This window comes from Dryas octopetala, chromosome 2 (genome assembly GCF_963921425.1).
Source record: "Dryas octopetala chromosome 2, drDryOcto1.1, whole genome shotgun sequence".
NCBI lineage: Eukaryota > Viridiplantae > Streptophyta > Magnoliopsida > Rosales > Rosaceae > Dryas > Dryas octopetala.
Genome location: NC_141367.1, coordinates 19,135,286 through 19,151,323, shown reverse-complemented (window position 1 = coordinate 19,151,323; position 16,038 = coordinate 19,135,286). Strand labels below are relative to the sequence as shown.

The 16,038-nt window shown below is 34.5% G+C and overlaps 1 pseudogene; it reads right to left on the bottom strand.

Moving 5' to 3' along the window:
• Positions 1 to 2,984: 2,984 nt before the first annotated feature.
• LOC147293770 (uncharacterized) lies at positions 2,985 to 15,717 on the bottom strand (annotated as a pseudogene).
• Between the last annotated feature and the right edge of the window lie 321 nt (positions 15,718 to 16,038).

Below are 16,038 nucleotides of genomic sequence, written 5' to 3'. Positions count from 1 at the left end.
ATTTCACTTGGGCGAAACTTCATGATAAAACCAGATTAGAAAACAGAAAAAAAATGAAAGAATTGTTCTTGAGGCCTTGGGATAATCGGAATCTATGCCACACTCTTTTACCCATTTGATTTCCCAAGCCCTTTTTATAATAGTGAATGCAATAGAGGACTGAGAAACGCAGCTATATATATGTTTCATTGTATACCTCTACAAGACTAGAAGATGTACAGAGCTCCAGGAGGTCCAAGAAACTAGAGAGCTCTAGGGTTTGGAATTTGAATGGTGCTATGGTGCTAGTGTCACTGACTGGTCCAGTGAGTGTGAAAAGGCTCGGGGGTTGGTAAAGCAGAAATGATTTCAGCTCTTACAAAAACGAGGCTTTTCGCTCTTATCAAAAAAACGCCCAACAAAACGACGGTTTTGCATTAGGAAGCTTCCAGAATTTTGATGATGTCATTTTTTTTTTTTTTTTCCAATAATGTCTTAGACATTCCGATTTCCGAATGATGTGTTGTATACTTGTATCATTGTATGTGTCCGTATTTTTATTTATTTTTTATTACACTATTATATTTGTTATAAATAAATCAGTCTCATAGTAATATAGTATAGACATTTATAAATAAATAGCCACTTTATGATGTTATTTAGAACCATATTATTAGAGATGTCAAACGGCACGTGCGGCCCATTCATATATGTGTCATGTTTGTGTTTTGTGTCGTATTTATGTTGGAAAGCCTTGACAGAATGATTGTGGACCCGTGTTCACAAATTTTGTATTCTTATTGTTTTGAGGATTAAAAACTTATTTAATATTATTTTTATTTTATATAATTAAATAATAACATCTTTTTAGTTGAAAATTGAATTTTTTTGTTGAAAACTTTTCAAAACAAAAAATAATAATAATATTATACGAGTTATGCTTAGTTTGGGTCCATTTAGTGCTCATGTCTTATCGTGTTTAATTGGCTAAAATTTTTGGCTCAACGTAACCCAATTACTTATGTTGTGTTCGTACCGGCTTATCCCATTTTATTGTCGTGACATATTTTGTTTTTGTTGTATTTGTATTGAACCAGTCCTCTTTAATTTTTTTTTTTCTCAAAAGGAGAAATATAAAGTAAAAAATGTAAGAGTTTGAACCCTATATGTTAGTTAGTCATATACAACTTACAATTACTCACAAAAAAAAAATTATATATTATTTTTAACATATTACTTGTGCAATGTTAACACATCACTATAAGAATAGACATAAATATTATAAAAATCTTTGAAAATTCAAAAGGATAAATTTTAAAAGTTTATTCGTACACATCAACCAAAGTGTTTGAACACTCATTTATAAAGTATACAATAAACTTTTGGATCATTAACTGAAGCAAAAAACTAAATGTAATTTTAAATGTGGTTTTTAGTGTTAGTCTAGGTATCCATCCTTATTTCTTCCAATATATTATAATTTTTATTAATCAAATATTTTTTTGGGTTGAATTATCAAGATATCTTTAAACAACCTTTTCTTTTTTGACTCGGGGGAGAAGGAGATCGAAACTTAAGTGCATGACCAAATTTAACAATCATTCCAATTGGACTATCAGAAAAAGTGCATCTTTAAATAACCTTATTTACTTATTTTTTTTACCAATTAAATAACCTTGTTTATAATTACCAATTTATGCAAAGTTGTGTGCTATGTGTGGCATAACTTGCCAGTAACAACTTCTGTGATGATTCAAAACAAACACAAAGTGAAATTAACATACAGGTAATCAATGATGTTCCCAAATACAAACAAAAACTCGTTCGGGAAATAAACCTTGTCTAGTTTAGTAAAAGAAACCAAGCAGTTTACCACCATGATTCACTATTCGAGCCTCTTCATGATTCATCATGCCAACAGTGGAAGCAAACTTGGAGTTCAATCCTTAATCTCCTCAAAACCCACATCTAAACGAGTGCTAATAACTCCATATTTGTTAAAGGTTCTATTAAAACACTAACTTCTGAGAAAACATGAAAAATTTCTCAAGCCAAAACAGCCTGTTGATATTATCAGCCAGACTTCGAATTTCTTTGATTTGAAACTAAAGAATATAGAAACTGAAACTTATTAACTCCACATTCATTAAATAATGTAGAACTTGCTTTTCTGTTTGATAACCAAAGGGAGTCTTGTGAAAGGTTTGCTAATCAAAATGAACTAAGCTTCCACAATTAAAACTCATTTCAAAGTAAGCAAAATTTAAAAGAGTTCTGTGGGAACTACCAACTCTAATGGTATAACCTTATAACACATACTCCACAGGGTTCAATTCTTGCCCTCCCTATTTTCAGACATTTTAAACCCTCTTTGAAGGGAGGGGGGAACTAACTCTATGTCATGTACATTTTCATCATGGGAGGTGCCATTTACATGCTTTATAAATGTTGGGGCCATGGACAAAACTTTGTGCATGAGATGTGTGAAGACTGAGGATATACAACTTTTGTATCTTTGATACAAAACAAAGCATTAGCTGCACCACTAATAGGTTGTTTTCATGAAAATATTGGAAGGAACTGCATTCGGCATTTTCACTCTCCAGTGTGTTTAGTACAATTATGCAAGGAAGAGCCTCACAAGTCACAACTCATAGCATACATCAAGGAGAAAAAGAAAAAAAAAATTAAAATAAAAACTGGAGATTTCTCATGTAAACCTTGTCAACAACATACCCAACTGCATTTTTCATTACAATTTTGTATCTCGTTCAGGAAATTTTTTCCAGCAGAATAGTTCTATTTTTCTCTCAAAACAAAAGGAGCCTTCGATGCATTTATATTCTCAAGTCAAGAGCCTAAGGAACTATAATTTCTTTTGGCCTACAAAAACTGACTGATATAAACCGAATCCACAGAGTAAATTTAAAAGGAGACATAATTTCTGTTACATTGTAGTTGTACCTATTTTAAAATTATAAGAAGGCATTAAAACTTAAACAAGTTTAATGGTTGCGGGGGTTGCGGTCACGACAGAATGGGCTTCCACATACACATTGGAAAGCCTTGACAGAATGATTGTGGTCATTAAAGTCAATGCCATAGTCCTGCAACAGCAAAGACATTAAAAAGTTGGATACCAATGCCAAATAAATAGTATATCAAACCTATCATATTTTGGTGAATCCCTCTTACCCAAGTGAGCTCCTCCATAGCAGCAACCTTCCTTGTTGTGAAAAAGGCAACCTGCATGATATTAAAAATAAAGACATCTAAACAGTTATAGTAAACTCATATATACTAGTATGAAGAAATGCTTTAAGCAAGACAAAATGACAAGATCTAAATGCACAGAAGTCATACATGATAGTAGTGATGATCTGGGGTCTCCACTTCAACAGGGATCTCAACCAAGGTAGCATCAAAACATCTAGCCATTCAGGAGAAAGTTTTAGGAAAAAAGAGACTGAAGGGGAGAAGATCGAGTAAGTTACCAACTCTCTCTCATGAATCAAAATATTGAAGAGCATAGCCATTCAGGTCCCATAAGAGATATTGAGACAACTTCAGTAAGAAGTGATCTCAATAAAAAATTTATAATAAATACAGAAATTGAACGATACACTTCAATGGTTCATATCAACAACTGGTCCTTATATGCATTGCAAGTAAAAGATTCCCTTGATATTTTGGTATTTATTATTGCTTGCTAAAGTTTGAATTTTCAGATGCAAAGTTATTGGAAAATAGTTTAAATTTAAATTTGCAACTAATCTAAGATTACCTTAAATACTAAGCAAGGAAATTAGAGAGTTTGAATTGGCTGAGTGGCAGAGATGAGTACATGTTGACACCCAAGCATTTCGTAGGGTGGACTCATGTAACCAAATGAATTAACTTTGGCAGAAAAAGGTTATAGCTGAATTGAGTTGAGTACAAAGCAATTGGAAGCCACATACAGCAGCCGAGTTAATAATTAGACAATTGTAATCTAAAATTTCTTGTTTAATAAAACAATAAAGCATCCTAGTCAACAGTATTGAAATATTCAATAAAATAAACCTTTCATATTCAATAGTACTGTATATAGATACCTGATACATCATGAAATTATCATCTCTTTGTTGAGAAACAAAGTGCATCACATGTTCTTCCTATGATGTGTTCAGATATATGTGTACATCCTACTAAACTTATATATGGCCATACAATTTATACACCACACCTACATTATGCCAAACGTGACTCTTACAGAATAGGGCAAGTAGAAATAAATCCTGTAAGAGGCAGAAATATCTTTAATGATAGCAGAGACTAAAAACTAGCAGACAAATCCGAAACTCACTTCTGCTTGTGATGGACCCAATACTGAGATTCATTTGGAGAGAAAAACTTTGAAAAGGACAAACACCACCGAAGAAAAAGATAACCTTTAAATTTATATAGAAGAGAAAAATAAAAATCTACTGAAATTATCCCCTTTAACTTACATTATCATCCTAATAATTAGTTTGTTACTACTACTACTACTACAAAAACAAAAACAAAAAAAGAAAAAGAAAAAAAAAAGCACATAAGAGCATGGAATTTACACCTGTGATTGATGAATCTTGCAACATTTCCATAAACTGTAGCGTCCAAGCAAAGGGCCTGTTCATCTTTCAAGACACCCTCTGATCCCCAGTCTGCATCTAGTAGCATTGGGTATGTATGCCTCTTACCAGCACTCCATATTTTTCTCTCATATATTTCTGTATTGGTTACTATCTCCCCAACAAACTCACAGACAAAAGCCCCTCTTGGCAAGTCCTCCAGTGTTCGGAGAGCCCACCCTTTCCCATCAGGCGTCAAAAACACCTGAAACATACATACCCAGAGAAAAAAATAACTCCTCAGATGCATTTAGCATTTAAAGCAACCTGATCTAGGAATGATATTATTTGGGGTAACAACAGAAATATTCACAGAGAAAAAACTAACCTGCAACTTCACAGTTATGCCTTGCTGAACAATCCGGTTCCCACAGTTCTTGTTACATCCACATTTAGACCAGCATTCCTTTATAAATTTTCGTAATAAGTGGCCCTTGCATGCTACAGAACTATTCTTGTTCTTAGACCCTTCAAGTGGACACTTTTTACAATACAAGTAGTGGTGTGCTTTAGGTTCCAGATTCACAGATATACATTCTTCCAGAAACTTCTCCTTGACCAATCCCCCTGGTGTGTAAGCAAATTCACCCCCCATTTCAATAGCACAGGCACATGGTATCGGCAATGCCAGACAATCCCCATAACAATGTGAGCAGCAACCATCATCAGATATACGAGCGAGTGAAAAATTCACATAAGCATTTTTATAAACTATATTCCTTGGGATGTAAAAAAAGGTTGGCAGATCTTCAGCATTTCTTCCAATTTCCAAGGAAATTTTCACTCTTTCTTCACCTCTAGTTATGTCATCAATATAAACACAGGATTTTACGACTCCAAGTGAAGAATGGTGGTTCTCACTCTCAGAAACCTCCACCTTGCACACTTTTGAAGGTTGAAGGCCTTGGAGAACCTTTAATCTCTTTCCACTCTCACCACAAATGTTCTCAATATCCTTAACTGTGAAACCAATTATGCGGTGAAGACCTTTGAATCCACTAGAAGCTATATGTTTGGGTATATGGGGAACAATCTTGATAAGATTCTGAAATACAAAAGATTCACTAGGAAAACTTAGAGCACCACAATTATTGCCTTGACAATCATCTTTTCTGGCAAGAACAGCTTGTGCAGTGGAATTTTTTAAATCTGGCACATCTCTGAACCTTGTATTTTCATCAATGGGGGAATCAGTTCCTGTCACCAAAAAGCATTCTCCATTCCTGTATGATTTTATGCATCTCTTTTCCACCACTTCTAGATTCGGAAGATGGAAATCAGACTGTGGGGAAGAGTTACAAATTAAAGAGATTTTCACCTCTCCCTTTGGAGGAGATGATAAAACATCAATCTGTGACAAATCTGAAACACTGCCTCTGTAGTCCACTTTCAAGGGTTCCACTTCCAGTAACTCCAAGCTGTCTTCCTCAACGTTACTGCCATCAGAATCTGAAGAACTATCATCACTTATAAGAATGATGGTTTCTTCCAGCCACGGATTGCACTTATGAACAGGATGTATGTTATTCCCAGAGAGCAAATCCTCTTCCTGGTGTCTACGGCAAGTTCTTCTCAATAGTGGTTGAGATTCTTCAGATTCTTCAGAATCTGAAAACATATCATCATCACTCTGATGTGCTCTTCTTGAAGGAGTTGTTTCCAAGCCAGATTTGGAGAAGGACAATGCATGTTTTTTCTGTTGTCTTGTGTATACTCTCTTGGTTGGAAGTTCAACAACTGTTTTATGATATGATGGAGCTTCTTTGTTAATAAATTTCACTCCCTAGCACAAAAATAAATATAATATTAAGACACTTAAATTATGCATGCAAATGAAATTGAAAAAAAAAAAAAAAAAACTCATTCTCATAGATATACTCTGCGTTGTAGAGGAGAGCAAGACATGAAACACCACAGCCATAATTTAAAATATTATTAAGCAAAAATATAAGGAAGAGAATCTCTATGATAAAGCAAAAAATGTTCACCTTTGAATCACGGATCAAAGCTTCTGCTTCCTGGCGTCTCAGGAAAGCTTTTCTCAATAGTGGTTGAGATTCTTCAGGTTCATCAGAATCTGAAAACAGGTCATCATCATTCTGATGTGCTGCTCTTGATGGAATTGTTTTCAAGTAAGATTTGGAGGGGGACATTGCCAGTTTTTTCTTTTGTCTTGTGTATATTCTCTTGGTTGGAAATTCAACAACTGTTTTATGATATGATGGAGTTTCTTTGTTCTTAGATTTCACTCCCTAGTACAAAAATACAAGTAATATTAAAACATTAAATTACACATGAAAATGAAATTGAAAAACAAATATCATTCTCATATATCTCCTGTGCGTGGTAGATGAGAGCAGGACATGAAACACCACAGCCATAATTTGAAATAATATTAAACAAAAATATAAGGAAGAGAATCTATATGATAAAGCAAATAATACTCACCTTTGATTCACGGATCAAAGCTTCTTCTTCCTGGTGTCTGAGGAAAGCTTTTCTCAAGAGTGGTTGAGCTTCTTCTGGTTCATCAGAATCTGAAAACAGGTCATCATCATTCTGATGTGCTGCTCTTGATGGAGTAGTTTTCAAGCAAGATTTGGAGGGGGACATTGCCTGTTTTTTCTGTTGTCTTGTGCATAATCTCTTGGCTGGAAGTTCAACAACTTCAGTTTTATCATATGATGGAGCTTCTATGTTTTTAGATTTCACTCCCTGGTATGAAAAAACATGTAATATTAAAACAATTAAAGTAAGCATACAATGAAATTGAAAAATATTATTATTCCCATGAGCTCCTCTGCATGGTAGATGAGAGCAGGACATGAAACATCAGGACCATAATTTGAAATAGTACTAAACAGAAATATAATAAAGAGAATCTTTATGATAAAGCAAAAAATGCTCACCTTTGATTCACGGATCAAAGCTTCTTCTTCCTGGCTGCTTAATTTTGATGGAGTTGTTTTCAAGCAAGATTTGGAGGGGGACATTGCCTGTTTTTTCTGTTGTCTGGTGTATAATCTCTTGGTTGGAAGTTCAACAACTTCAGTTTTAACATATGATGGAACTTCTATGTTCTTAGATTTCACACCCTGGTATGAAAATAGATGTAATAACATTTAAATTAAGCATGCAATGAAGTTGAAAAATATTATCATTCCCATGAGCTCCTCTGCATGGTAGATGAGTGCAGGACATGAAACATCACGATCGTAAGATGTAACATATGTCAATAGGGTATACCTCTTTCTCTGGCTTCTTGTGCAATATAACCTCAAGCAATACTCTGTAACTGTCAGCTTAATAAGCTCCCAGTTATTTTCATACAATTTTAGAAGTTCCTTAAGTGCTGCCTTTGTTTCAAGTTCCGAAATGCCATATTGCTTCATTACATGACAGGCATCTGCAATTTTTTGGCGTCATCACTGATTTAAACTTGTCGTAAAACGCAATTTGACGGTTTGTCCCTTCCCTTCACTTTCTGTAACAGTTCCCCAAAGGAAACTAATCCAGAATAGTGGAATAAGTAATAGATATAAATCATCATAATTGATCCAAAATCGGAAAAAGTGAATTAATTGTTTTCATGAATAACGCTACTGCCAACAAATGAAACACGTAACTAGAAAGGAAAGAAAACCCATAAATTTTAACCAAGGAAACTTTCTTTAGAAAAGCTAGAGGATTAACGCATTACAAAGTAACCACGATGTAGAAACAGTATGTTGTACTTGTAGTCTTGTAAAATCTGAAAATAAACTCAGAATGATTTACATAAGATATAATGTAGACTGAAACTAATGTATGCTAGACCAAATCCATGAAGTTTTGCCCACCATCTTGGCAAACCATGTTCAGTCAGTGTTCATCGAAAGTTCTTAAGAGAAAAATTGAAGTAGCATTAAAATGGCTTTGTCATGTCACCATATATGCTATTACTTAATGATGAATTTATATACGAAAACGTCATAAAGTCCATAAAAAGAACAAATAATTTCAAATAACTGGTAAAAGAAATTTAGTAATTTTTTCACTGGTTGTCCATATCCAGCATAAGTAGATCAACTGAAATGAAAAATAATTAATTTTAAAATTCAGATCAGCTACTACAACTAAATAACTGAAAGAACAGACACTGCGAACATCCTCAAAACTCAAAAGGCTAAAGGCTTAATACCAACATCTATATTAACTAACTGAAAGGAAAAGGAGTCAATGTCGTCTAGAAAACTTTAAAATGTTCTTTTGTTTTGGACATAATGCTAATGCTCTGCATGACATTAACAACTGAATATTGCTTAAAGAAAATTGGATTTTGTAAATTCTATGCAAACTAATAATAATAGTTAAATAAAACACAAAAGTAATAGACTATTATGCATCCCAGCGGCCAATATGTGCAATGAACAATTAAAACAGCAAAGTTCCAACATGAAAACCAAGACAAATAAAAAACTGACAAAAGCCTCTTCTTTTAACAGTACACAAGCCAAGTCCTGTATATACATTAACAACAGTGATGGAGTCTTGGTGATAAATTCAAAGCTATAAAAGAAGAGTACAAGAACTCTACAGCAAATAATAACACATCTAAACCATGATGCAAAAACTCATATTATATATATGAAGTGAAGAAAACTTAAGTCCTTTCTTTTTGCTAATAAGACTGGGGAACCCTGAGATGAATGAAACAAACTAAGAGGGATAGAGATTAACAAATCACAACCTGAATGCAAAGACCACAGATAACGTGAAAAACTTACAATCTTACAGAAAGAATGGGGGAGTTTAAATACAAACGGAAGTTAAAATGTGCACTTCTCATTATATTCGCAGCGGATAAAACAAATAAAGAAACAAAACTTGAACTTTTTTCATTTAAAAAAATAAAAACTTGAACTTTCTTCATTTCAAAAAATAAAAACTAGAACTTTCTTCATTTTAAAAAATAAAAACTTGAAGCTAAATAAGAAAAGCAGTAAGTTGAAGCTAAAGGGAAAGCAAATGAAGTACAATGCAAAAATACCCAAAAGATAAAGAAAAATTTTGAGTGCATGAAACATAGAAAATGAATAGGAAAGTGCAAAAAACAGTAACACACTATTCAAGATAACCATTACTTGCCTCGCAAGCTAGATTGAGGAATTAAAAAATAAGAAATTCCCAAATAGCATTGCCCACAAAGAAATAAAAAAATACAAGCATTTGAAGGGAACTCATCAACACGTTGGAATTTATTAACAAAACCCGTAACACTTTCACTGCTTTCCAAAGCATAATCTTAAAGACTAGAAGAAATAGAAAAACAAACAAGTACAAGATTTTGATTAAAGAACAAAACAACAACATGCATTTTACGCAGGTGAAACTTGCTGATCAAATAAGATTGAAGAAATATAAAAAAATGATCTTGAGGCCACTCTTTTGACCCATTTGTGATAGTTAATACAATAGAGAGGAATAAGTGTATCTATGTTTCATTGTATACAACATTATATATCTATATATACCTCAGAAGACTAGAAGACAGAGCTCCAAGTTTGATAAGCAAAGCTGTGGTTCAAGAAGCTAGAGAAGCTCTCTAGGGTTTGAGTGCATATATATGGGTAGTGTGTGTGACTGTCCCCAGTGAAGGTGAAAAGGGTAAAGCAAAAAAGATGTCAGCTCTTGCAAAAACGAGGCTCTTCACTCTAATCAAAAAAACTCCCAAACCGGCAAAACGTCGGGTTCCTTTTACCTGATGCTTATTAGGAAGCTTCCAGATTTTTCCATTTTGGATGATGTTTTTTTTTTTTTTAATAATATTAGGATTTCAAATTTGAATTGTAAAGGGTGTTTCAGAATTCATGTTAGTATTTTATTTGTTTACATAAATGATAGAGTGGATCCACTCATCCACATATACATGACATGTGTTTATGTTGACCCGTTTAATAGTCTCTTGTATTCGTTCTAACTTAAATAGTTAAATGGATTTGCTTTACTTTCTCTTTATTCTTTTTGTTTTTATAGGGTTAAAAGCTTATATTGTTAAATATTAATTTTTGTTGCTTTAAAAAATGAAGTTTTTTGTTGAAAAGTGTTGATGCAAATTTCCGTGAGATAGATGCAGCAATTTAGAGATAGTGACCTGGCTGATCCGAAGTCTTGCTGGATGATGACGTGGATGTTGATTGGAATCTTCCTGCAAATGAACACAAAACCAAAGGAGATGGACCGGTGTGGTACCAGCCAAACACGCTCCGATGATGAAGTCTGTGATATGTGTTTGGTGGTGTTTGAATAAAAGTGAGGAAGAACATGGGATGAACTTGGGAGAATGGGAAGAACAAGGCAAATGTTCTGGGTTTTCTCAGCAAGTTGGGTGTATTTGTGTGGACTTCTGTGAGCCAATTGCCAACCCCTTCCTTTGTGCATATAAGTGGGTTTATATAGACAAAGGAAGTGGTGAAGGTTAAGTTACCTGAATGTGGATGAATGGTTGAGGGGGATCCACGCGTTCGGTCATGAATAGCAGCATGCACAGCTACTCACCTCCTTTGCATTCAATGCTGCATTGAATGCAAGGATGGAAGATCAGGTGGAATGCCCCAATTGTCATGGCTGTGAGCTGGAATGTCTCATCTGTCAGAGAGTCATGTCAGGTGCACTTGAGTATAGCGGTTCGTCCCAACGTGATCTTCTTTAGAATGGCGGTGGGAGGCCGAGACGATCCGAACACATGTCCTCACGTGTAGACGTGAAACCCATGTATGATCGGATCGGATCGGATTTTAGACAAGTCGGCCAAGCCGATCAGGTAGGTAGTGCAGTGATCCCCTCAAGTGAAATCCGGCTGCAACTAGGATTTGAGATGATGATCACCAAAGACGAGCCGATCCGAACTGGGAATGGAATGGACTGAGTTGATGTGGTGACGTGGAGATCCAAGTCTAATCGTGATCGGTCATTGGGCCGGGCCGAGCCGAACCAATGGTTGAGATGATCAGGTGGTGACAAGATTGTCGAAACACGTCTGATCGTGATCGGTCATTGGGCCGGGCCGAGCCGAACCAATGGTCGAGGTGATCTGGTGGTGACAAGATTGTCGAAGCACGTCTGATCGTGATCGGTCATTGGACCGGGCCGAGCCGAACCAATGGTCGAGGTGATCCGGTGGTGACAAGATTGTCGAAGCACGTCTGATCGTGATCGGTCATTGGGCCGGGCCGAGCCGAACCAATGGTTGATATGATCAGGTGGTGACAAGATTGTCGAAGCACGTCTGATCGTGATCGGTCATTGGGCCGGGCCGAGCCGAACCAATGGTCGAGGTGATCCGGTGGTGACAAGATTGTCGAAGCACGTCTAATCGTGATCGGTCATTGGGCCGGGCCGAGCCGAACCAATGGTTGAGATGTGACTGGAGAAAGATGATCTCCAGATTCGAGCCGAACTGATGGTGTCCGAAAAAGATGATCTCTCAAATTCTCGGTGGATCCCAATGTCGGTTCGGATCGGACATGGGTAACCTGGTGGGCCACGTGTTGGTCTGTGATTGGCCATTGAATCCTTGTGGATTTATCCACAAACAAAAAGTTTTTTCAAAATGAAAAAAAAAAAATATTAAGCGAGTCGTGTCTAGTTTAGGCTCATTTTGCCATTTTGGTCGTATCATTCTCGATCTGTATCGTACTCATATCGTGTTTAACATAATAGATTAAAAACTTCGTCGTGCTCATATTAACTGACTCATTTCGTACTTGTACCGTATAATATCTATATTGTTTTATATGTGTTAGCGTTAGTCAAACTCATTTGACACATTTATGAATTCCCTAACAATTTTTTTTTAATGATGTTATTTAGAGCCTTATAACTTGCTAGTAAGGAATTAAATTTTGAAATTTTTGGCGAAATTTCGCCGAAAATTTCGTTTTTTTAGGGTGTCGAAATCGAAACACATGTTTAATAATTTTTCGGGAAAATTTCGAAATTTTCAAAATTTCTCCGAAATTTATCGAAATTTACCGAAATTTATCGAAATTTATCGAAATTATCAAAATTTTCATATTTTCTATTTTCTCCAATTTCATAAATTCACCAAAAATAGCTCGAGACTCCAAATAATTCACCGAAAAATTCTACAAACTCGTATTGATGAGTACTAATTTCCTATAACTTCAAAATAGTCAAATTGCTTTCAAAAAAATTATGAAACATCCTACTCTTATAATTTAATTCTGAAAAAAATAATAATTGTCAAATTCTTGAATTTTCATTTTCTAAAATTCATTTCCACACAACTATGCTCTAGAACCACAACCAAAGGTCTAAGTTAGTTAAAATAAATTTGAAGAAATTTCTAATTCCTTTAAAAAAACCTTAAAACAAATTTGAAAAATTTAAGTAACAAAATTTGAGTTGTTACACTTAGTGAAGACAAAGTTTGGCTAAGTAAGAGACACGGGAAAAAAGGAAGGAAAGATAAAAAATAAAAATAAAAGACTTAAGAGAGAGGCACGGGAAAAAAAAAGTAAGGAAAAAAAAAAATGAGGGGGGGTTTGGGGCCTTTGGGCAATTGGAAAGTGAAAAGGGTAGTAGAATTATTCACAAATCTCAATGCATCTAAGTTCGATCCCCCTCCCCTAAATCAAAAAAGTGAAAAGATAGCTATGGATATGGGTATTGATATATTTCCCTTATCCCATAGTCTCTCTTTATCTTAAAGGGTAATGGTAGGGGGACCATATTATTGTACCACATTTTTTATACCACATGATGTGGCTTCCTAGCCACCCTTGCTAGAGAGAGAGACTAGCATTACCCTATCTTAAATATGTACAAAGACCCAACAAGTATAAATTCGTCACTCACCTATATCGGATATACATAATAATTTTCGTACAAAAAACAAAGTTTTTGTCGACTTGTTATGGTGGACGTGTAAACTTTTTCTTAGAGCTAGAAAAATAAAAGAAGTAAATGATATGAAAGTGTTTATAGAAAAACAAATTAAAATAACTTTTAATGTTAATTTAGGTATTTGTCCTCATTTCCTCTAATATATTTCACTCTTATAACTTTAAATAAAAATTAAAAACAAAAACATTGTTCAAAAACCAAAAAAAAACTCTGAGCAAGTAAAATGACTCAAATAGAAGCACCATAACAAAGATTCATTTTTTTCATGAGAGTTGTAGCTCTTGTGGTTAGGAGTATTTACCATAGATAAGATTTCGAAAATAACAAAGGGAGGCGATTTTCGCACTCTCATTTTCTTCATTTGGACTTCTTATTATTTTTTAATAATTTTTTTATATTTATATTTCCAAATCTACCCTTCATGCTCTCTCCTTCATTTAGACTTTCTAGATTCATTCACTTTCTCTTTTGCTCTATATCTTTATCTCTCTCTAATATATTTTTCAGATCTCTATAACTCAGATAAATCAATTTTTTCTATAAAAAATTTACATCCCTAGTTTTATATATTTATTAAATGTCATTGATGATCTCTCACAGAGTCTTCTACTGTACTTGATTCTTCATTCCTACCTCGGTAATATTTCGAGGAACATGGGCATATTAAGATCCAAGACCGTAGTATTGATTACCTACTTTTACTTAATTTGTTTCTCCACTTTGATTGGGTAGATTCATCTCACCGAGTAAAACCAAGTCCATAATACATCAATTAAGAAGAAAAAAAAATTATGGAAAAAAGAAGAAAAAAAAAACACAATGAAGTTAATGGAGCTTCTTAATTAATTCTATACAAAGTTAAATTTTTCTTCAATATATATCATATAAAAAGGGAAAGAGAGAGATGAAAAAAGAGAAGCAGAGCATAATGGCAAAAGTGCAAAGACTAAATAAAAGAAACGGTGTAATTTTATTGAAACACAGCTAAAAAATACAAATCAACGTATAGAGGAATTGTTCCATACCAAATAAAAGATAAAAAGTAGAGGAATTGTACTGAGACTGGGGAGGATCCGAATTTATTAATAGATAGAAAACAAAAATGTGTTAGAAGAGATAAAAATAAGAGTAAATATTTTGAAAGTTTATAAAAGGGTAAATTTGAAAATATAAATAAAAAAATATAAAAAAAACATTAAAAAAAATAAGAAGGAGTGCAACTAGAGAAAATGAGAGTGCAAAAATCGCTTCCCTTAACAAAATATCATCATTTTTTATCGACAAAATATCAGGATTCAAAACAAAAACAAAGACAAATTGAAATTAACAAACAAGCAATCAATGATTCAATGATGTTCCCAAGTACGCCCAAAAGCTCCTCATAACTTCATGTTGAGAGTAATGTGGAGCAATGTCCCACATCGGAAAACTAAGGTTTAGCATATGTGCTTATAAGTCTTCGGCCTCTCCACCCATTGCCAATTGGTTTTGGGTTGGATGCTCTAATTATATCATGGTATCAGAGCTAGGTTATCCGCGTGTAAGGCCCAACGGCCACACGTGCTCCCACGTCACCCAATACAATTTGTTCACGTGTAATGCTCAAAATATCGCCACACGTGCGGGGGCGTGTTGAGAGTAATGTGGAGCAATGTCCCACATCGGAAAACTAAGACTTAGCATATGTGCTTATAAGTCTTGGACCTCTCCACCCATTGCCAATTGGTTTTGGGTTGGATGCTCTAATTCTATTATGGTATCAGAGCTTGGTTATCCGCGTGTAAGGTCAAACGGGCACGTGATACCAAAAATACAAAAAACAAAAATAGAACCTCTTGCAGAAAAATTCAATCTCATTCCTGAAATAAATTGTGCCTAGTTTTTTAAAAGAAACCAAGCAGTTTACCACCAACATTCCTTTTTTGAGCCTCTTCATGATTCATAATGCCAACAGAGGAAGCAACCTTGTAGTTCAATCCTTTTTCTTTTTTTTGACCATTCTTCTAGTTCAATCCTTAGTCTCTTCAAAACCCACATCAAAACAAAGACTAATAACCCCACATTTGTTAAGCCTTCCGTTCAGTTCGACCACCATCTTATTGACCCTGTGATCATCAACATACTCGAACTCTCCAATGTATCCATGCTTTTGCATCATCAGAAGAAACTTGATGACCATTAAGCAAAATTCTTGGATTTGAATCAGAAGTTTGTTTAAAAAATACAAACTTCTGAGAAAACATGACAAATTTCAGCCTGTTGATATTATCAGCCAGAGGTTGAAACTCTTTTGTCTGCAAATTTTTTTTTTAGAAGAAACGAGAAATTTTATTAAAAATACAAAGATTAAAAAACACAGTGGATAAGGAATCCACAAACTTAGAAAGAGATAAAAAAATAATAAAAAACAAACTGATCACAGATAGGAAAAAACCCAAGACATCACACTACAACTACAACTAGTCTCACTGCACAACAGCTAACAAATTCAGCATAATAG